A 22395-nucleotide genomic window follows, 5' to 3' on the forward strand; every position below is an offset into this window, starting at 1 on the left:
TGACCCACGTAGATTAAAAATGTTGATGGAAAAGTGTTAAAAACCAATGTTGAAATAAAGCAAGTTAAGTAAATAAAGAACAGCAGAGGAGAGACAGAGGATACGGAATCCCAAATGGGAATGTAATACCGGAGATAGCGAGGGATGAAGTTCAAGATCAAGACGTTAAATAGGATGAAGAATGATAGGCAGTAGGACCTGATGGAATACCTGTGGAGGTTGGAAAGGCTCTAGGAAAGAAAGGGGTTGATATTTTGTAACAAATGATGAGTAGGATATATGAGGAAGAGAGGCTGCCCCATGCATGAAGAGAGAGTGTGATGGTATCATTGTATAAAGAGAAAGGAGATATTTGAGACTATAAGAACTATAGAAGGATAAAAGTTAATGTCGCATACAATGAAAATTTGGGGAAGAACTGTATAGCGAAGGTTAAGGAGACAGGCATCGATAAGAGAAACACAGTTTGGGTTTATGTCAGAAAGGAGAACAACAGATGCCTTGTTTGGTTTGAGACAGTTGATCAAGATGCTAAAAGTGAAAGAACACAACTGGCATGTATGCCGCTTGTCGCAAATGAACATTTTTCTTAAAAATCATCTCCATTCCTACAAACTTAAAGAAAAAAGAGTATAACACATGCATACTACCGGTTTGTATCTACAGGTTGATTACCATAACCATTACCAAAAAATTTGCTAACTAACTAAAAACAACGCAAGGGGCAATGGAACGAAACATGCTTTTAATATCACTGAAAGATAAGATTAGATATACCGAGATATAGAAGACGTAAAACGAACATAAGGAATATCAGCTGGTCACATAGCCAAAAATGATGATAACAGTTGGACAACGAGACTTTGGGAACGGAAACCAAGGAGAACAAGAAGCATGGGAAGACCTCGAAAGAGATGGGGAGAGGACATAAAAGCAGGGTCAGGCAAACAGTGAATTAGACTGGCGCAAGATAGAAAAAGATGGAAGCAATTGGCAGAGACTTACATTCAGGATACAAAAGAAGACCAGGATATACCTGACAAAGGGTGCATAAAAATCTCTGGAAGGAAACTTAAAATTAGAACGTCGACAATTACAAGTATTTTCTAAGTAAGCAAACTGCATAACACAAGGGTTAAATAGACACAAAGAGTTAAAACAAATTTGAAATTAGTGAAGTTAGATGGCCCGGTAATAGAAAATCCACCAGAATGTTATGTAATTTTTGCAGTAAGGACCACCAAAAAAATTCAAATGATGCTGAAATCGCAGTAAAAAAGAAATAGAGATATCGGTTTTGCATTCCTCTCAGTAAAACAATTACGGTACAATTAGAAATACCAAAAAACAGACAAATTTACAAAAGAATAGAACAGAAATATGCTTTGATAAAGCTTACAAAAAGTCAGAAAATAACAATAACAATTAGAATTTACTAAAATTACTTAAATTGTCAATTTCACAAAAATTTTTGTAATAAAATAAACAATCCTTTGCAAAATTTAAATAAAGTTGAAGTTACTCCATGTGATACCAAAATATATAAAAATACTATTCGTTAAGAAACTCTTCTACTGAATAATATGGTCTTTCAGATAGATAGTCTTTTGTCATTTTACGGAACAACGGGGGAAATGCTGCAGATTTAAGTGTAAAGGAAATGGTTGTATAGTTTTTTTTTCCAAATTAAATTTCTTTACTTACTTATTAGACAGGATCAGTAAATAGATATCAAAGGTTGAATTTCTTGTAGAATAGTCTTGATTAGGTCTTGTTAGAAAAACATGTAGGTGTTTACGAATTAAGCAAACAGTTTCTAAAATATATAACGAGGAAAGTGTTAAAATCCCGTGATTTTTGAAGTAGTTTCTGCAATGTGTTGTTTTTCTAGATTATCAATAATGGAATTTAATATGGATTATCAACAAACATCAAAAAAACTAATATAGTGAGATTATGAAAAACCCAAAATAATGATAAAAGTCTGACAATTAACGAACAGAAGAAAAGAGAAAGCACGAACAAACTTCAATAAAATGAGAAAGGTACTTTGTGCAAGAAAACTGAAATTAGACTTAAGAGTTAGGCTGGCAAAGTGTTATATTTTCTTGACTCTGCTTTACGAGATTGAGGAATGGACACTTCATGCGTAGACTAATAAAAAGTTGGAAGCATTTGAACTGTGGTTGTATAAAAGAATCCTGAAGATATCATTGACCGAGCATGTTACAAACAACGAAGTCATGATAAGAGTCAACAAAAGAATGGAAATATAGGAAACCATCAAGACACGAAAGTTGCGATACCTGGGGCATATTATGTGTAATGAAAGATACAACATACTTAAATTAATTATACAAAAAAAAATCTGGGCTAAGAAAAGTATAGGAAGAAGAAGAATCTCATGGTTGCGTAACTTGAGGGAATGGTACGGATGCACATCAATCGAACTATTCAGAGTGGCAGCATCTAAGATCAGAATAGCCATGATGATTGCCAACCTCCGTCGCGGAGATGGCACGTAAAAAAGAAGAAGTTGTTTTTCTGAGACCAAACAAATACCGGATTGTTTTTTTTTTGTAATAGAAAAATAACATCAGATTGGGCAGCTGCACTAGAACTTCAAAAAGGAAGACCATATCAAAGACGTGACTAATAAAAAAAAATATGTTATTTTAAAAAGCAGTAAATTGATTTCCTACGAAACAGACGTTATAGTTTCATGAAGAGTTGCAATATTAGAGTTGTACAAGTGATATTGATATCATCAGCAAAAAGAAAAATTTTTCCATCGATTATTTAGTTAGTGATGTCATTTATAAAGATAAAGTTGTAATTAGAGTCAGTATTATTTTCTCAAACTACTTGTTTCCTATTTCCCAAGTAAGATTGGAACCAATTCAAAAAATTATCTCAAATTCCTTAGAAATTTAGTTTCTTTTTATCAAAATGTCGTGATTGACGCAATCAAAAGCTTTGGCATAGGCACAAAAAATAGTGGCAGTCTACTACTGCTTAGTACTTAATAAACCTTATGTAGTACAGAAAACAACATTACTGGTACATTTACTATTTTTGTGATAAAATGTTGTTTTCAACGACAAAGAACGTAAGTCTCTTAATAATTTTATATTGTACTGGTAGTAAGGCAATAGGTGTTTAGTTGCAAAAATTTGATTTTTCGCCAACTTTATGAAGAAGAATAATAATGGCTGTCTTTACATACTCTGAAATATACATTTTTCAAAGGTATCATTAATTAGTGGGACCAGGACTTTTAACACATTTTTTAGGAGATTTAAGAAGATTTTTATGGATAGCCCATTAGTACTACAGGAAGATTTGCTTTTGGTACTATTGGTTGTTTCAATTAGTTCAGATTTATCAACTGGTCTTATAAAGAATAAATTTGAGACCTTTTTTAAATTGGGAAGGTAGAAAATGGATCTTTCGGAAAGATCGTTTATTATGGAATAAGTTACCAAGTTACAGCACTTTTAGAGAGAACTACGCAGACGATTTTAATAGTACGTTTCTATAGCTGCTTTGATAAGTTTTAGATATGTTTCTCTGTTCTTGGTGATATATTCAGTGACCAAGACATTGGTAGTAGATTTCTTGATGCACAGTAATGAATACATATTCTTGGCTGATAAGCGGATACCTGTGATAGTCCAGGGTATGTGATATTTTGGCTTAATTTTAATTATTGAAAATATGTCCACAGAAGGAAAATGCTACCCAGAAGTCAAGCATTAATTTTCGAATTTACGAAAGTTCTGAGGGGCTGATACATCAAGGGCTAAGAAATCTAAGACAATATGGTCAATTATGGTAGATGTTGTTTTAATAATTCTTGTTGGAGAATAAACGTGCACTATGAGACCATACCATTTGAATATATTGTCCAAGGGCAGTAAAGACAAGTCACCGCATAGAAATTTTTGTGCTTTTATTGGGCAAGTCATCTAAAAAATTTAGCAGGTTCTGAAAAAATAGTTACGTGGATGAGTTAGGTGATTAAATGCAAAGAACGTATAGATTAAGATTCTTATTACACATTAAGAACAACTCGAAGAAGGCTTTACTCAACAGAAAATCATTTCTGGAGAAAAATCATTATTTGTAAAAAGAATTAGGGTGCCATCATGAGCTGAATTTAAACGATCATACCTAGCAATTGTGGTATATTTTTCTACAAAAAACGCTTATTGACTTTTTTTATGTTCGCTCGTGTTTGATAGGCAAGACATGGAAGACAAGAATGGAACGGGTATGCCGTACAAATAGATAGTAAGGAACCAATCCGAATAGTATCAGGTTTAAAACCAATAGGCATCAGACTATCAGTAAAATCCTTTAAAAGATGTCAGTCAACGTCACAAATATAATTATAGCCTTAAGATCAGGCAAAGCAGGCCTATATTTGAAGAAAAAAAGATATCAAAGCTGTGTGACGGAATGGTTAAACTGAATGAATATACATAGTAATATTCGTATATGATCCTACTGTTCTATTACAACTTGTAAACAACACAAGTATTTATGACTTCAGATAATGAAATATATGATGAAAACATACTTTATGGCTAAAGAATCTTAAAAAATGATATAACTAAACCTTATTATAGCTATTTACAGTAGCAAAGCATTAGCACTAGCAAAATCATGGCTTTGATCATATTCAATATCCGACAGGAGAACATATTTTAAGAAGAAGTCAAATAAACCACAAATATATAAAATACTTCCAAGGATTGACCAAATTCTACTAAGTACCTAAATATGAATTTGAATTCGTAAACACGCAAAAGTTTACTTATCGCGTTAAGCCTAGGTGTAGCGATGATCAATATGGTCAATAAACTTGAATAAAAAAATAATTTAAAAGCCTTTTCTATTGCATAGATACGCCCACTAGAATAGAGAACTTCAAAAGTTTGGGTTATATAATCACAAATGCGCATAGACAGATATTTCGTAAATCCAAAATACAAAACCAAAAAATACAATATTGTCACTTATTTTGAAAATCTAAACTTAAAAGAATAAATTAAAGTAAGGAACATCGTGATTTCAATTTTTTAATATTTAGTTTGTCCAGTTCAAAAATGAATATTTTCAAATATTCAATAGTATCATTTGCACTGTTATTTTGCTAGATAAATTAAGAGCTTTATCATATTGTCAGACAAAGTTCATAAAGTTTAAAATTAAATCCTTGTAAAATAAACTTCCCATCTCACCTTATTAAAAAACTTCCCGAAACTTTTTCTCATATTTCCTATCACGATTTACCACAGACAAACGCAAATCAAGAAAAAATAAAGTATTCGTTGCTATTCTAATCCTCGTATTTCACCCGATTCGGTTCCGTAAAGTACCGTCTACTTTATAGTACCCGCGAACTTAATTTCAAACTACCCGACGATGCGCGATGGTTTCGTCATAGTTGGCCACGATCAGCGATACGGAATTTGATGCGTTCAGCACAAGCGTTGAAGTTCCTCTATCTAGCAGGCCCTGTAACTGGGTGGAGGCGCATGCTTCGAGAGAGAATCGATGAGACCCATCCCATCGGCGAAGATATAATTTCTCATGTTTTTTTTTCTTGATTATTTTTATTTAGAAAGGGGTATTAGATGTAGAAGGTTGTTAAAGAGGTTCTTAGAGTGGTTTTTAGTAGCAGGGTTTATAATGGAGAGGTTTAAGGATGTCGGCTCGTAGGGAAATTTTGGAGGTCGCCGGTGCGAGATGTTTTCTTACGATCATATGACGTCAATGAATCGTAATGCGTACGTAGCGATAGGGCGCGAATTTAAGTAAACGACAGGAAGATGCAATAGAAAAGCGAAACGTGTTGAAATTTTAATAGTATAGAAACCGATATTTTTTTAAATATAGCATTTCTATTGGAATTTTTTGAATTAATATTGATCGAGACATTTTTTTTAACTGTAATATTAATAATAAGGTTTGAGAAAAGCAAATATAAGACAATTATTTAAAAAGACTTCAAAGAAAAATAATTGCGTGTTCTATTAAAGACGCAATTTACTACTTTTATTCTGAATAAGCCACAACTTTACTTTAAAATAAGTTTATTTTACTTCCGATTTTCACTTTGAAAATCGTTCTTAAAATTTAAAATATTATTAAATTAAACAAATTTTGATTTTGTTACTGTAGAGGTACAATGGATTTGTTTGATATTATTTGTCGTTTTTGCCAATTCAAATTTGTTTTTATCGCAGATATCCAGAAAACGAAAAATCAGATTGGAACTGAAACTACATAAGTTAGAGGCATTGGTTTTTTTTCATAAAAACCACGCGAACAAGATAATAAACATCTAAAGTATATCATCTAAAGTGGCATATCTTATTTTGAAGCTGAACAGTAGATATCAACTTAAAATCATCTAAGTGTACGCTCCAACAACAGACTAAGAAATCGAAATGTTTTATGACGATATATCTACTGCGCTTAATGACTCTCGTACTTAATTTAAAATTTTATGTGGCGATTTCAACGCAAAAATATTTTATTTTTTTTTTTTTACTAAAGACACAGAAGTGTACTTACATTAAAATCTAGTCAGTAAGACCAATTATCAATTTGTTTCTAACTTAAATTACTAATGAAATCTTAAAATTAGGTGTCTACTCACTAGTATCTTTCCTATTATTTCTAATAACTAGCATTAAATTTAGCATGCATACTCGCACAACACTTTACTCTGCTTTTCACTCACTCATTATACCAGTTCAAAAGGCTTTGTTCTTTTGAGCCTTCTTTCTAGGTTTGTATTGTCGAGGAGCTGGATAGCCTCGACGTTTACATGATGATGGAGTCGTTGTTCATGGCTCCCTGCAAATTTCTTGATTATCTGATTGACGTCTTCCATCTTGAGGTAACGGTGAAGGTCGTTGTTCCTAACGTACCAAGGCGCATCTACGATGTTCCTCAGTACTTTATTCTGAAATATCTGGATTACTTTGATGTTACTAGGCTTGGCACAGCCCCAGAGTTGGCAGCCATAGGTCCATACTGGTCTCAGTATTTGTTTATAGATTAGGAGTTTATTATTTATGGATAGAGAGGAATGTCTTCCCATTAACCAATACATTTTCTTGTAGCGGATGCCTAGTTCTTCTCTTTTCTTCTTCACGTGAGCTTTCCAGCGAAGTTTCGCATCAAGAGTGATCCCCAAGTACTTTGCTGATGTTGCAATAGGCACTTGGACATCATTTATTGCGCAAAAATATGTGTAAAAGAAGCAGCGCTGGAAACAGGCTTGGAAATACGAAATTCAAAACTTAAGAAACAAGCAAAATGAAATATTATCACGTAGAGACGAACTAATAGGTACAGGTCGTCGAGGTTTACGAGGAATTATATGGAAGCAGACGAGAGAATCAAACAGGAATACAAACAGCCGCAGCTGTTTCAAAGAAGATCATAAATCAAGATTCCGAACTAATGCCAGAGATAAAAATAGATGAGATTCGACAAGCATTAAGAAAAATGAAAAATAACAAAGCTCCAGAAGAGGATGGAATTGTAATAGAAGCTATCGTGAATGGATGAGATATGCTATTAAATAAATTAAGGAAACTATTTAATCTATGTTTGCAGCAAAGAGAGGTACCTAAAGAATGAAACAATGCTATAACCATCCTTTTGCCCAAAAAAAAGAAGAAAAAACGGACCTAGAAAATTATAGACCTATTAGCCTGTTGAACCACATATACAAGCTCTTCACTAGGTTAATGACATTAATATTGGAGAAAAAATTAGATTTCTCCCAACCGAGAGAGCAGGCAGGATTCCGTTTAAATGACGGTACCAATAATCACCTCCATACAGTAAAGACACTCCTTGAAAAATCTACAGAATACAACAAACCTCTTGTCCTCACTTTCATAGATTTTCATAAAGCGTTCGACACGATCAAAATAGGCAGCCTTATAGAAGCAATGAATGACAGCAGGATTGACCATAGGTATAGTGAACTTATTTACAATATTTACAAAAATGTCACTACGACTGTTAAGATACACGATTTATAAAAATAAAATGTGTGATAAGGCAAGGAAATACAATGTTACCGAAATTATTCATAACGGCATTAGAGTGTGTCTTTGAGGTGGTCAATTGAGACCACAGAGGAGTATAATAGACGGCGAAATTGCATGTTATTGAATGCACGCATAGCCTTCTCTATTTTACATTTTACTTGTTGTGAGTGATGCCATTGTTCGTTTACTATTGTTCCAAGATAGGTAAACTGTTTTACTCAGTATATTGGTGTATTCGTGATAAGCAGTTGGACGTCTTTAATTTTATTTTTGCTGACAACCTTAAATTTAGTTTTTGATGTGTTTACTTGTAGTCGAAATCTTTCACTTACTTCATTTACTTTGTTTAGTAGTTGCTGTAAACTGTTTAAACTGTCTGCAAAAATAACAGTGTTATCTACATAGCGGATTTTGTTTAGGCTTTCTCCATTTAAAAGGATTCCATGTTCGCAATTTTCTAAGGTTTCACTAAATATTTCCCTAAGATATAGATTGAATAATATAGGTAAAAGTATACATCATTGTTTGTGCAGAATTTGGATCGCTTCCGTCGGTTCATTTCCAAGATTTGTTTTTATTGTGGCTGATTGGTTCCAGTATAAATTTTGTATTATACGCCGGTCTTTATCCTTATTTGGGCTTTTGTTAAAACATCCATCATTTTGTCGGTGTTGAATTGATTCACATGCTTTTTGGAAGTCCACAAAGCAGGTGTAGATATCACAAGTTATGTCTCTGCATCTTTGGAATAATACCTGTAGACTAAACAGTGCACATCTCGTACCTACGCCTTTCAAAAATCCAAACTGTGTGTCTTGTATTCTCTCTTCGCATAGCTTGTATATTCTGCGATGTATAATTTTAAGAAAAAGTTTTAGTGTAGGGCTCATAAGGCTTATTAGCCTAAATTCTCCGCACGTGTTTCTTTGGTAACGTAATAAATTTTGAAAGTAGCCAATCTTTTGGAATATTGCCTATGTCATAGATATTATTAAAGATTTTACATAGTATTCTTAAAGATTCATCATCAAGGGGTTTAAGAAATTCAGACTGTACTCCATCTGATCCTGGAGCTCTCCCGTTTTTTAGTGATATTATGGCTGCTCTTAGGTACTGGTTCTTTCTCTCATCAAAAAATAAATTTCGTATGTCATTTTTCCAGGTATTATCAATACTCTCTTTGGTCACGATTACCTCCCCATTGTCCCAATTAACAAGTTTACTTACTCTTCTGTTTTTGCATTTGCCTTTAATTTCTCTATTTCTCTTACCTTCTATGCACGTTGAAGTCGTCATAATTACTTTGTAGGATTTCAATTTCTTGGAATTTTTTCTCCAGTTCTTTCAATTTGGCTTCTCTGATCTTTCTCTGTATATCTTGTTGTAATGTTTTATATATAGAGTTATTATTCTTGTTTTTCCTTCTTTCTTTTATCAATTGCAGAATCTCTCTCGTCATCCGTGTCTTATTCTTACCTTCTTCGTTCTTCATAAAATTGTCTTCAATGTCGTTTATTGTTTTGTTAAGAGATTCTATCTTCTATTCTGTGCTTTTCATTGTATTATCGATTTCTTTGAGTTTTTGCTGATTATATCTTTTACTTCACTTCATTTAAGTTTTTCTCTAGTCATGTTTTTTTATAGTTTTTCCGCGTATTTTCTTTAACACTGTTAAAACTATTTCAATATCTTTTATTAACAAGTATATAGTCTATTTGGTTTCTTATAATAACGTGTTCTCTGTTGTCTCTAAGTGATTTCCACGTATACAGGCGTCTAGGTGGTAGTTTGTAAAATGTGTTTCGCACAAATAAGTCATTTTCAGCTGCAAAGATACTCATTGTTTCTCCTCGTTGATTTCTCTCTGATAATCCAGAAGGACCAATATGTTGCCCTTCTTTTCCGTTGCCGATTTTAGCACTTAAATCTCCCATGACTTTGCTATGCTTTGTGTCCTCCAATTTATAAACTGGCAGGACCCTGGTCTTCCTGGCCTTTCGGCTATACAACCGTTAACGACTCCACTGCCCGTACGAGACCGACACCAAAATGAAGGTGCCACGCTACGTACACAAGGAACGTCTCGTGGGGCTCCACCTTCCCCGTAGTACCTGTGTTGCGTACCTTACCTACCCGTTATCCCACCCACGAGCGTATAGGTGACGCAGGCAGAGGAATTTCCCTTGCACGTAGACAGGTCAAGGCCGAGGATCTCTCCTCTACCACTCTTAAATCTCCTGGCGGGTACGTGCCGGGGCACCAACACCACGCTTGACACAAGGCCAAGAGAGACCAAGAGGTCAGCTCATTCAACCTCGCCAGGTTCTCTTGAAATGGTCCGACGAGAGTTTCGTCTCGGATACTAGGAATGTAGACCGGTGACCGTGACGCCTAAACGACCGTGTACGTTACTACAAACCCGACACCTCAAGCGACGGCTCTCCAGCTCTCAATTCCTACCCATTAGTCGCCTCTTACGACAGGCAGGGCCTTTTGACCTTAGCCGTATTCTTATCTCCGCGAGCCGAACGGAATGTGAGCCGAACGGAGAATCTCCCATGACTATAAGGAGTTCATGTCACGGTATATCTCTTATAAGTTTGCTTATTTGTTTGTAAAATTCTGATATTTCCTCATCACTGTGGTCTGCTGTGGATGCATAGACTTGTATAATGTTAGTGTTCCTCGGTGACGTATTCATTTCTAACAAGAGGATTCTATCGTTCACTGGTATAAAGTTGTTGACATGTTTGGCTATACTCTTATGTGTGATAATTCCTTACAACTAACAAACAATAAAAAAAATTACAAATCAAAAACTACATAAGAAGGGCCTGAAATAAGTATTTCCACCACCAGACAAAAAACCTCTACCTTTTGCACGATTACATATTTTAATACAAGCTCTCAGAACAAACAACAACCAAGGCAAATATGTTAAGAACAACAAGAACCAAAAGTAAAAGCACTTACACAGTGGTGTATACAAACTTAAATGCGGCGACTACCGAAAAACTTACATCGGTCAAACTGGTAGAACTTTTATTAACAGTATAGCGGACCATAAATGGACTTTCAATAATAGAAAAACAGATTCTACGTGCCCACTTCACCTTCTAGACTATAATCATTCTTTTAATGACGAATTTCAAATTTTTCACATGCAAAACAAAGGCTTTAAGCTATCTTCTATACCATCTATGAAAATTAACAAATTAAAAATACAGTTATAATTCTGAATGACTAACTTGAGAAGAAAAAACTTGTTCTAGAAAAAATGAAGAAGGAACCAGAGATTGTGTTTACGATCAAACGCATAAAATTGCAATATCTGGGACACGTTATGAGAAATCAGCACCGTTACTCCCTGCTGCAGTCTATATTGCAAGGTAAAGTCAAAGGTAAGCGAGGACCCGGTAGAAGGAGAATATCATGGCTGCGGAATTTAAGAACATGGTTTAAGAAAACCTCAACGGAGCTGTTTCGAGCCGCAGCGAGCAAGGTCATGATTGCCAATATGATTTCCAACATCCGAAACGGATAGGAACCAGAAGAAGAAGAAGAACTTGAGACAAATAGTTCTCCCCTTCTCAACTTATTCAGGTAGGCACTCTGTCAAGAGAGCTGTAGTAATAATAAATTATAATAAATGTTGTAGAAGTTTTGAAAACAAAAGTTTGCAGTGTTTTATTATTAGAAAAATCGACAAAACTAAACTAATATGGTTGAAATTCCAATCACTTATTGCTTTTGCTAAGATAATCGTGGTCTTTTTAACTTATTTCTTTATGCCCCACTTAATATTAACATGATAAACAAGTACTTTGAACATATCATGTTGTATTGAAATATATGATGTCAAAAACTAAAAACCAATTTTTAAAAATTTTATTTGTATTCAGAAATAACATACTTTGATGAAAAACTAAATAAAACTCAAAAAATTAGTTTATAAATTCCAGCGGGAGCGAAATACGCTCGAGAATGGATATAATCGTGTTCGGATTGCCACCCCAAATTCAATTCCGGTGATGCAAGCTCAAGTAAATAAAAAAGGGGCAAAAGAAAGCATTCGTTTGAATTGATCCAAATTAAAATTGATCATATAATACAATTTACAGTGCTCTGAAGTAGCAAAGAGATACATATTGATATGTTTGAAATGTGAGGTTGTTCAGAAAAAATTTTTGATGATCATATTGTCTTTTTTAACTTCGGAATGCAAAAATGTTTATAAAAAGGAACGTATTATCAGAAAATTAAAAGTAACAAATATGATTTACAAATTGCAGAAATAAACAGGCGAATAGAGATTTACAGATCAGCATTTATACAAATGAAGCCACTCCCATCGTGCAGAAATCTTAATTTGGAAATCAGACTACGTAGCATTCGATGTTAAATACTTTTAATATTATTGTATGGAGCTGAGAGTTGGGCATTAAATATTGCAATTTAAAAAGAATCGGGACTTTCGAACTCTGTTTATATTGCAGAGTATTAAAAATATCATGCCAACCTCCGCAATTGCACGACACTCTAAGAAGAAAGGCTTCGATTCTATATGGTTTTAACAAAATGGAACACCTCCCCATTGCCAAAAAAATGTTTATATGGATCGATGGAATGGCCCGCATGGTCTCACAATCTGTTGTTATTAGGGATTATATCTTACTAGTGATTTTGCATTAGAAGACACGGAATTAGGCATTAAGGTGAACGGCATACCAATTAGCAACCTACGCTATGCGGCCGACACAGTGATTATAACTGATAAATTGGAAGATCAGCAGTTATTACTTGATAGAGTGAATAGCATAGGTAAAAAATATGGCCTCAAAATCAACATTTTGAAAACGAAATATATGGTCATTAGCAGATACCCTCCAGAAAACCCGATAATATGTATAGGTGACGATCGCATAAAATGCGTGAAAACTTTTAAATACCTTGGCACCACAATCAATGACCAATCGGATCCACAACAAGAGATAAAAACCCGAATACAAATGGCAAGACAAGCTTTTGTGAAATTCAGACCGCTCCTATGTAATCAAAACCTACATTTCGAAATATGCTACAGAATGGTCAAGTGCTACATATGGTCCATCTTGCTTTATGGCATGGAAACGTGGACTTTGAAAAAAACATCTATCAACAAACTTGAAGCATTTGAAATGTGGTTATTAAGAAGAATGATGCGCATACCTTGGGTGGATAGAGTTCGAAACGATGACGTCATTAAGAGAGTCGGCGTGGAAAGAGAAATCTTTAAATTAATTAAAAAACGCAAGATTGGTTACCTTGGGCACATATTGAGAGGAGCAAAATATGAAATACCACAGTTAATCCTACAAGGGAAGATCGAAGGTAGGAGAGGAGCCGGCCGCAAACAATTATCCTGGTTAAGAAATATTAAAGAATGGACAGGAATACACAATACAGGCGAGCTGTGTCACGCCGCCAAGAACATAATTCTAGTAATGAGATAGTCGCCTACGCACTTTGGTGTATAGCATGTTAAGAAGAAGTGATTTTGCCTGTCGCCATGCGAGAGGGGATTCAATCAATTGAATTTACAATCACTCCACTTAATTGTTTCTATCTTCCTAATATTTAAGGCTAGATCGACAACAGAATATTATTTTAATTTGTTGTACAACTGTTATAACAAATAAGTCAAATTGGTCGCTGAACTTTTGCGTAAAGTCGTCTTATGAAAGCGACCTACGTATAAAACCAGCGTATTTCTAGTTTGGCAATTTATTTATTTGAAAATCTCGAGTTTTATATTATATATTTTATTAATGACCAAATTCGCAGTTAATTTTTTAGGATCAACAAAATTTTCAAAAAAATTAAAAATAAAATTTTTAAAATAATAAACTTTTTGCATAAAAGAATAAATTAGATTACGTAAAGAAAAAATTATTAACGAGTAAAAAAATAATACTTGTTTAATGATTATTATCAGGTTTTCTCGTAACACTAAAATATTATACATGGTGTTTCAAAAAAAGGTAACCCCGTCTCTAGGGTAGGTAAAAAACTGAAAATAATTGGGGTTTGCTTAGTAAAAAATTTTTGTAACGCTATCCGTTTTCAAGATACAGGGCGTTGAAGAAAAAAAAATTTACGCATTTTTTACGATTTTGCCGAAACTACTGGCAACATTGTAATGAAATTTTATACGAATATGTTTTGGAAGCTGATACATCCCATCAATTTGTTTTTATATCTGATTCTCATACAGGGCACTAGTTACACGAATCGTACTAAGTATTAATCAATATAACTTTTTTAAGAGTATAATTATTAATCAAAATTTCAAGTAAACTTAAACATCATTCAATTTTACACGAAAAAGGTACTCTTGGTAAAACTCGATGCTGTGTACCGTTTTCGGATTATTTTGATTTGAAAATTATGAAGTAATAATTGATGCTGGTAGTAATGATAAAGTTCTAATAGGTATACCTCTATTTTCTCCAAGTATGCTATGGAAATCTGACATTTATTGATTGTTATGACGATAAATCAACAATAATTAATGTTTTGAAACCTTGTTATTTGTAAAATCAAATCAAAATGTACTTAAATGTTGAATACACTGACATGTTATTAACCTTAGGCGAATGTTTAGGATGTTCTAGTGCAGCTGTGACACGTTATGCAGAAAAGTTTCCTAGAAGAAACTTACCAAGTAAAAAAACATTTAGAGCCGTTGAACGACGTTGTCGAGAAACTGGGAATGTGAGACCAAATAAAATAAATTCTGGTAGACCAAGAACAACAAGAACAATTAATAAAGAAAATAATATTTTAAATTTACTTGATCAAGATCCAACAGTTAGCGTAAGGAATATAGCAAGACAAACAAATACTTCTTCTTCAATTACTTGGCGGATACTGAAAGAACAGCAATTACATCCTTATCATTACAGAAAAGTCCAAGAGCTCTTGCCAGATGATTTACCGGTTAGAGTGGATTTTTGTGAAACATTGCAACAAAGGATAGTCCAGAATCCAAATTTTTTAAAATTCATTCTTTTTACGGACGAGACCACCTTTACGCGACAAGGTATGTTTAACTCCCATAATGCACACTACTGGTGTGATGAGAATCCACGAGTCAAAAGGGTATAACATTACCAACACTCATTTAAAGTTAATGTTTGGGCAGCAACTTTAGGTAACAAATTAATAGGTTATCATATTCTACCTGGAAATTTAAATGGTGATATGTATCTTCATTTTTTAAACAATTCCTTATTAGAGATATTAGAAGATTTAACGCTAAACGAGCGAAGATCTTTATTTTTTATGCACGATGGAGCTCCACCACACTTTGATAGAAGGTGTCGAAATTGGTTGAGTAATCATTTTCCGAATCGATGGACTGGTAGAGGTGCAGAAGCTTCGATTCATTGACCTCCTCGGTCATGCAATTTTAACTCTTTGGACTACGCAGTTTAGTCTATGCTACAGAGGTAAGAATTGGAAGAAAGAATTCAACGTCAATTTAATGACATCATTGCTGATCCCCTACTGTTTAGAAGGTTAATGGAATCTTTAGAAGAAAGAATAGACTTGTGAATTCGCGAAAATCGAGGGCATTTTGAACACTTACTGTAATTGAATTTTATTAAAATATTTCGAAAACGGTACACAGTATCGAGTTTTACCAAGAGTACCTTTTTAGTTTTAAATTGAATGATGTTTAAGTTTACTTGAAATTTTGATTAATAATTATACTCTTAAAAAAGTTATATTGACTAATACTTAGTACGATCCGTGTAAATAGCGTTCTCTATGAGAATCAGATATAAAAACAAATTCATGGGCTGTATCAGCTTCCAAAACATATTCGTATAAAATTTCATTAGAATGTTGCCAGTAGTTTCGGCAAAATCATAAAAAATGCGTAATTTTTTTTTTCTTTAGCGCCCTGTATCTTGAAAACGGATGACGTAACAAAATTTTTTACTAAGCAAACCCCAATTATTTTTCAGTTTTTTACCTACCCTAGAGACGGGGTTCCTTTTTTTGAAACACCCTGTGGTATAAGGTTAGCTGAAACATCTTCAACTTCAAAAACTTTAGTAGTGTCTTCATTTAGCAGTTCATCTTCAAAATTGTCTTAATTTTGATCTTTTCCTAGGTTATGCTCATAGAATATGGCTGTAGAAAAGAACGGTTGAATCTTTTCAACCTTACAGCCACTTCCACTGGAATGTTGCTTATCTTTATTATAGAAATTGAATTGTTTAGTGGACTTCTTGAATGACTTTACTTTATAATCAAAATCTCCTTGTAAGAACCCATTTCTATTAACTCCATTTAAACTTCTTATCAAGAATACAGAATTTATTATTTCTACCTGGTAGGTACCTGGAAAAATATCATGACAATGTCAGAATTTAAAATCAGTATTCCATATATTATATAAAATATTTATTGAAATTATTAAAATAATCTGACAACCTAGGTAGTATGTGCATATTTTTTATTTTAAAATGTGATACTACTAATATTGAATCAATAAACTGAGTAAATAAAAATATGTATACACCTACTTTTATATTTAGTTATTAACAACTATTTACAATATTTTCTCAGAATATAGATCACTGCCGTTTTACTTAATCTCAACCTTTTAAAAAAGTCTTTATCATTACAAAAATTAAAATGTTTAATTCTGCATCAAATATTATATTCTCGAACGAAGTTTATAAACAACAAACATCATACTGATCATACTCTCCGATTTCATTAAATTATTCAATATCCGTGTCTCTAACCTAAACTAAACAAAAATATTTTGGTTATATTTTTGATTTAGCGACAACTTTTAATATAATAGCGAACTACAATAAACACGATTTATTTTTATAACTTTTTATTCAGTTTTTTATTTGACAAAAAATATTTTATATTTTATATGTCAGATAATTTTAATTTATTTTATCTGTCAGTTTAATTGTTCAGATTTGTTTCCTAGGCGACGTTGGAATTTTAAATCTAAACTAACATAAAATCGTTTCAAGAACAAAATATGATTGTGGTAGTTCAGATTTCGTTCCTAGATGGCGTCGCTAGTTTACTGGACAAACGGTGTGACTTGCCATCATAGCCTTTAATATAGATAGATAGATTATTGTATACAAAACTAAACTTCTCGACTTATGAAACTGACTTATTAAAAATTAATAACACTTGTGATTTTGAACATCTCCTAGATAAACATTAAGTTCCTTTTTTTAAGTTTTTTACAATATCGACAAGCAAACAGCAATAAATATTAGTTGTTGAGTCTATTGTAAAGAAATAAGAATAGTAATGCAATTAGAATAGTAAAATAGTAGACTACAAAATATTCAAACATAATTTGGAAGATCTGCTATAAAATGAAAGTTAGATTGAAAAAATCAGGCCATATTTTCAAGAGTCTCGATAAAACTTTTAGATAAACGCTAAAAGCTATTAAAATAATGTCATAAAAATATCAAATCGTAAAACGCAAATTTACAGTATTTTATATTATTCTTGCGGAAGCTGTATAATCTGTGCAATTGTCTAGGTCTTAAACGGATTCAGTTATAAATATTTTATGTGCATTGCAGCCGATAAAATATAGATTAAAGTAAAGGATTCTGAGACTCTGAAATTTTAAATAAATAATTTTACTTTAAATAATATTACAGAGAATGAAATACAAATTTATAAAAGGTAAACAATTTTACTTCAGTTCTATTGTTCTAGATCTTATATTCACTTATCAACTAGTCATTTTCAGCTTTTCATCAACTAGTTTAAATTTTTTTATTTTAATTTACTCATCTACTAAGATTGTTAGTAAGATAATATCATTTTTACGTAGATTTAACACAGATTTTTAACGCAATCCTAAGAGCTGGTTACTATCCCCTTTTGTGATAAGCTGCACAGTTCATTTTAATACCCAAACTAGACAAATCTGTAGAAGAAGTTAAGTCCTATAGACCTATCAGTCTACTTTCACTGATGTCAAAGATTTTTGAAAAACTACTACTAGACAGATCACAGCCAATCCTCGTACAACAGCAGCTAATATCCAACCACCAGTTTGGATTTAGACAACAGCATGCTACCATTGAGCAAATTCACCGAATCTTCAATTCCATAAACAAAGCCTTAGAAGAGAAGAAACACTGTTCTGCAGCCTTTTTGGATATCTCTTAGGCTTTTGATAAAGTCTGGCACACTGGTCTGCTATACAAAATAAGACAAGTCCTTCCTCTCAACTACTTTTTAATCCTCAAGTCCTATCTTTCCGACCGGCATTTCCTTGTAAAAGTAAAGGATCAGTGCACTTACTTATGACAATTAAAGCTGGAGTACCCCAGGGTAGTGTCCTCGGACCTGTTCTCTACCTACTTTACACAGCAGATCTTTCTACAAGTCAAAACATCGTCACAGCCACATACGCAGATGACACAGCAATCCTTGCGGCTCACTCAAACCCGAATACCGTCTCACAACTACTCCAGACCAATCTCGACAAAATAAAGATTCGGTTACAAACATGGCGAATTAAAGTTAACAAAAGCAAGTCAGTTCATATAACGATCACTAATCGAAAAAGTACATGCCCAACCGTCTCATTAAATAACCAAATAGTACAACAAAAGGATGATGTAAAACACTTAGGTATGCACCTGGACAGCAGATTAACGTGAAGGAAACACATATTCACGAAAAGAAAACAGTTGGGTCCGAAACTCAGTAAAATGTACTGGCTAATAGGAAAAAGATCACAGCTGAATTTGTACAATAAAAACCTAGTATACAAGTCAGTGATAAAGCCAATATGGAGCTATGTGATCCAATTGTGGGGATCTGCGTCAAAATCCAATATCGACATACTTCTTCTTCTTGCAGTACCGTCTCCTATCGAAGGTTAACTATCATCACAGCAATCTTTACTTTGTTGGCTGCAGCTCTGAACAACTGTATTGAACTGCACCCATATCACTCCCTTAAATTTCGCAACCAGGAAATCCTCCTACGTCCCACATTTCTCTTTCCCGAGATTTTTCCTTGTACCCCAGGGTAGTGTGACATACTGGAGAGATTCTAATCGAAGACCTTCCGCATTATTACAAACGCACCGTGGTACATGCCCAATGAATTCATCAATCGCGATCTTCAGATGAAAACTGTCAAAGAAGAAATTGCCAGTTACTCCCAAAAATATGACAGACGACTGTAAAACCACCCCAACAGGTTAGCGAAGAACCTTATGAGACCCCAGGCAAACAGAAGGCTAAAGTGTGTTACTCCAAGCGATATACCAACAAAATTTTAAACTTTTAAATTAAAAAAAAAATTATTTATTATAAACATTATATTAGTCACAAATAATTTTGTTACTACAATTATGATTTAATAGGGTATTGCCACTGGATAGTCTCCTGCAAGTCTCTTGTAATCTAATTAAACAAGTTACTTATTGTAATCCTTATTACAGATTTTAAATAAATAGGATGTTCAAAAAAAAAGGTGTTTAATATTTTTATAGTTTTTTAGTGTAGCTAACTACAATTCACTTTTTAACACGATATTTACAACTAAAAATGTTTCCTACTCTATAATGTACATCTATTGTTCTACTTCTCATAAATTCTTGTAGGTTGTGGAATTACGCCACTGTATATTGTCGTATAACACTATCGATCTTCTAACTCAAATATATTGGCCTTGTTTACAAAAAGATTCTTGGGATAGTAAAATATCAGATGACAATGCTGGATAGCACAAAAAACACTAAAAGCCCTTTTTATTTTCGGGACACTTTTTACACGGTTTGTAGTTTAATTGGGGCACCATTTTCTTTTGTTTTTCCTCAAAACAAAAATTGATAGCGGCTAGAAAAACATTTTTTTTTGATAATTTTTTATCGGCGTCGTTATAATTGTTTTAAGGGAAACGTATTTAATAAACTATTGATTTTATTTTTAAAACGTGCATCATCTTTAACAATAATTCCAGGTGATATAAGAATAGTAACACAATCTTTATTGTGAAAAAGCTCATCAGTACAATCGACAAACAAATAAGGCCAAACAAAAAAATTAACGTTAGACAATCATTAATATTTATATATCAACATATTCATATAAATTGTAAGGTACTCTCATTAAATATAATTTTTATTTTGTATTTTTTATATCCTTAACTAATTTATTAAGCTCGTGACAAATCATTTATGTTTCAAATGCTGTCACAAAAACTTCATTTTTTTGTATTTTCTCCCCCACTTCTTTCAGAGTATGGAAATTCCGTCAGTAACAATTTTTGGTATTTTTTTAATCTTTTGAATGCTGTAAATTATCAGTAGTAATATTCCTAGGACATTGATAACAGACGAGATAATTTCATGACAATCGAAAGCTCGTTCCTCAAGCAACGAGCTTGAGAAATTTGTCATGAAATTATAAAGCATTCATCAATGTCCGAGGGATATTCGGCGGATAATTTTTCGAAAAAAAAAATCATAACTCAACATAACGAAACATTTATTTATTAAAAGTACATTTAGTGAAAGTAGCACTTTGATTAGCGCATTTATACTTTGAACATTCTCATTACCGAAACGTGACATTTTGAAATTTATTTGGATGAAGTTGTCAAACTCGATCGTGTTGTCATAGGGATTGCACTGAATGCAATTATCAGTCTAATGTTGACATGATTGGGTGAAATTGTTCCACATGACACAAAATGACGAAATTTGAATGGTTGTTAGAACAGTCGAAAAATTATCTAAGTAAGATATCTCGAGATATCCTGTTTAGTAATTGTAGGATGAAAATTAAAATGTGTGAATAAGTAGTTTTGGTATTATTGAATAATCATTTATTAAGACAGTAATACCTTGATTCACGCCTAACCTTCTTTCCATATTTATCTATAGCCTTAATGTACACATACACAAATGCTAGTTGCAAGAAATTTCTTCGCTATGGCAGGAATAATATTAAGAAAATGCCCACTGCGATGTGTAAAGCGGTTGCGAAGTTTAAAAAGTATTTCTTTTACACTTATATCTTTATCTCTTTGGTAATTTTAATTAAGAGTTAGTTGCATTATAAACCGTTGGATTTTAGACGAAGTTAGACCACGATATTATCCCTTATTTACAGACGAAGAACATACTCACAAAGAGTAAAAAAATGGAAAAACTGTGATGTTCTTCGGTGGCATTTGCATAAAAATTGAATTTCCTTTTGTAAATAAAATCTTCTTATTTAAAAAAATGTTCTTCTTTATACCATTTTACGAATCGATAGAGTATTGATTCTATTTTTATAAATGTTGACATAAGGGCTACTGGTGCCCTAAGGGTGTTAATTGGTTTCTCCTTTGCCATACAACACGCACTTTTACCACCTTTTATGCACAAACGATGTTTTACTTATATAAAGTACATTTTTTGGAGAAACTTGTCCACGATCTTAGAACAATACAAGAAACTCTACCAGAAGAATTACCAGAAACTCTACCTAACGGCAGTCATCAGACAAATGAAGGATGAAAAGGTACCGAGACATGATCAAATTTCTGGAGAACTGCTGAAGCTATTAGATACAGAACAAATAAAAGTAATAACTGAATAATTTAATGAAATATACAAAGCAGGAAAAATACCAGTAAAGTGGCTCAAATTAAAGTTCATACCATTGCCCAAAAAACCAGGAGCAAAAGATCACTGTGTTTTGTTGTATGCCGTATCTCATATGAGAGATTTGTAAAATGGCGTTTTACAACAATTTTGAAGATAACTACATGTTGCCATTGTGTTCAGTTGTACTTGTTCCAGTTTTTTAAGGAGACGAGTTTTCCAGGTTTGCGTTCCAGTGCTAGCTTCCATCCTCATTTTCTTATCCCTGGTCGTCATCCCAGTCGTTAGATGCAGTTTTTTGTGTGGCAGTAAACCTCCACTTCCAACCTCAGAAAATATGTAAAGTAAGGAAATTTTATGAAATCCAGGTAACTCTTTTGTGTTGAACTTTTAAAGTAAAATAGACATTTTTTTAATAATAATAATAATTGCTTTTATAAATTAAAAAAATTGTAATAATTAGAATCATATGTGTTAGGGCGTGGCCATAGCTGTCATAATTATTCTCAGTTTTAAATTTCAAGTAATGACAACTGACAATTAGTTTTATTTTTTGCCATTAGTTTGTTTTGTTTTTAGAAAAGAGTTAACCTATATGAATAGTCTCATTTTAAAGTTATTTCTTTATTTGTAAAAATTTATTTCTGCCAC

General features: G+C 33.0%; 1 protein-coding gene across 1 annotated transcript in view; it reads right to left on the bottom strand.

Annotated features, from left to right (window-relative positions):
- The window catches only part of LOC140436452 (uncharacterized), a 508405-nt gene extending 502910 nt beyond the window's left edge, over nucleotides 1–5495 (bottom strand). The window contains exon 1 of the mRNA XM_072525289.1: nucleotides 5247–5495. The gene's annotated coding sequence lies outside the window, so the exon portion shown is untranslated. The remainder of the gene's footprint in view (nucleotides 1–5246) is intronic.
- Nucleotides 5496–22395: the final 16900 nt, after the last annotated feature.

This window comes from Diabrotica undecimpunctata, chromosome 3 (assembly GCF_040954645.1).
Source record: "Diabrotica undecimpunctata isolate CICGRU chromosome 3, icDiaUnde3, whole genome shotgun sequence".
Lineage (NCBI taxonomy): Eukaryota > Metazoa > Arthropoda > Insecta > Coleoptera > Chrysomelidae > Diabrotica > Diabrotica undecimpunctata.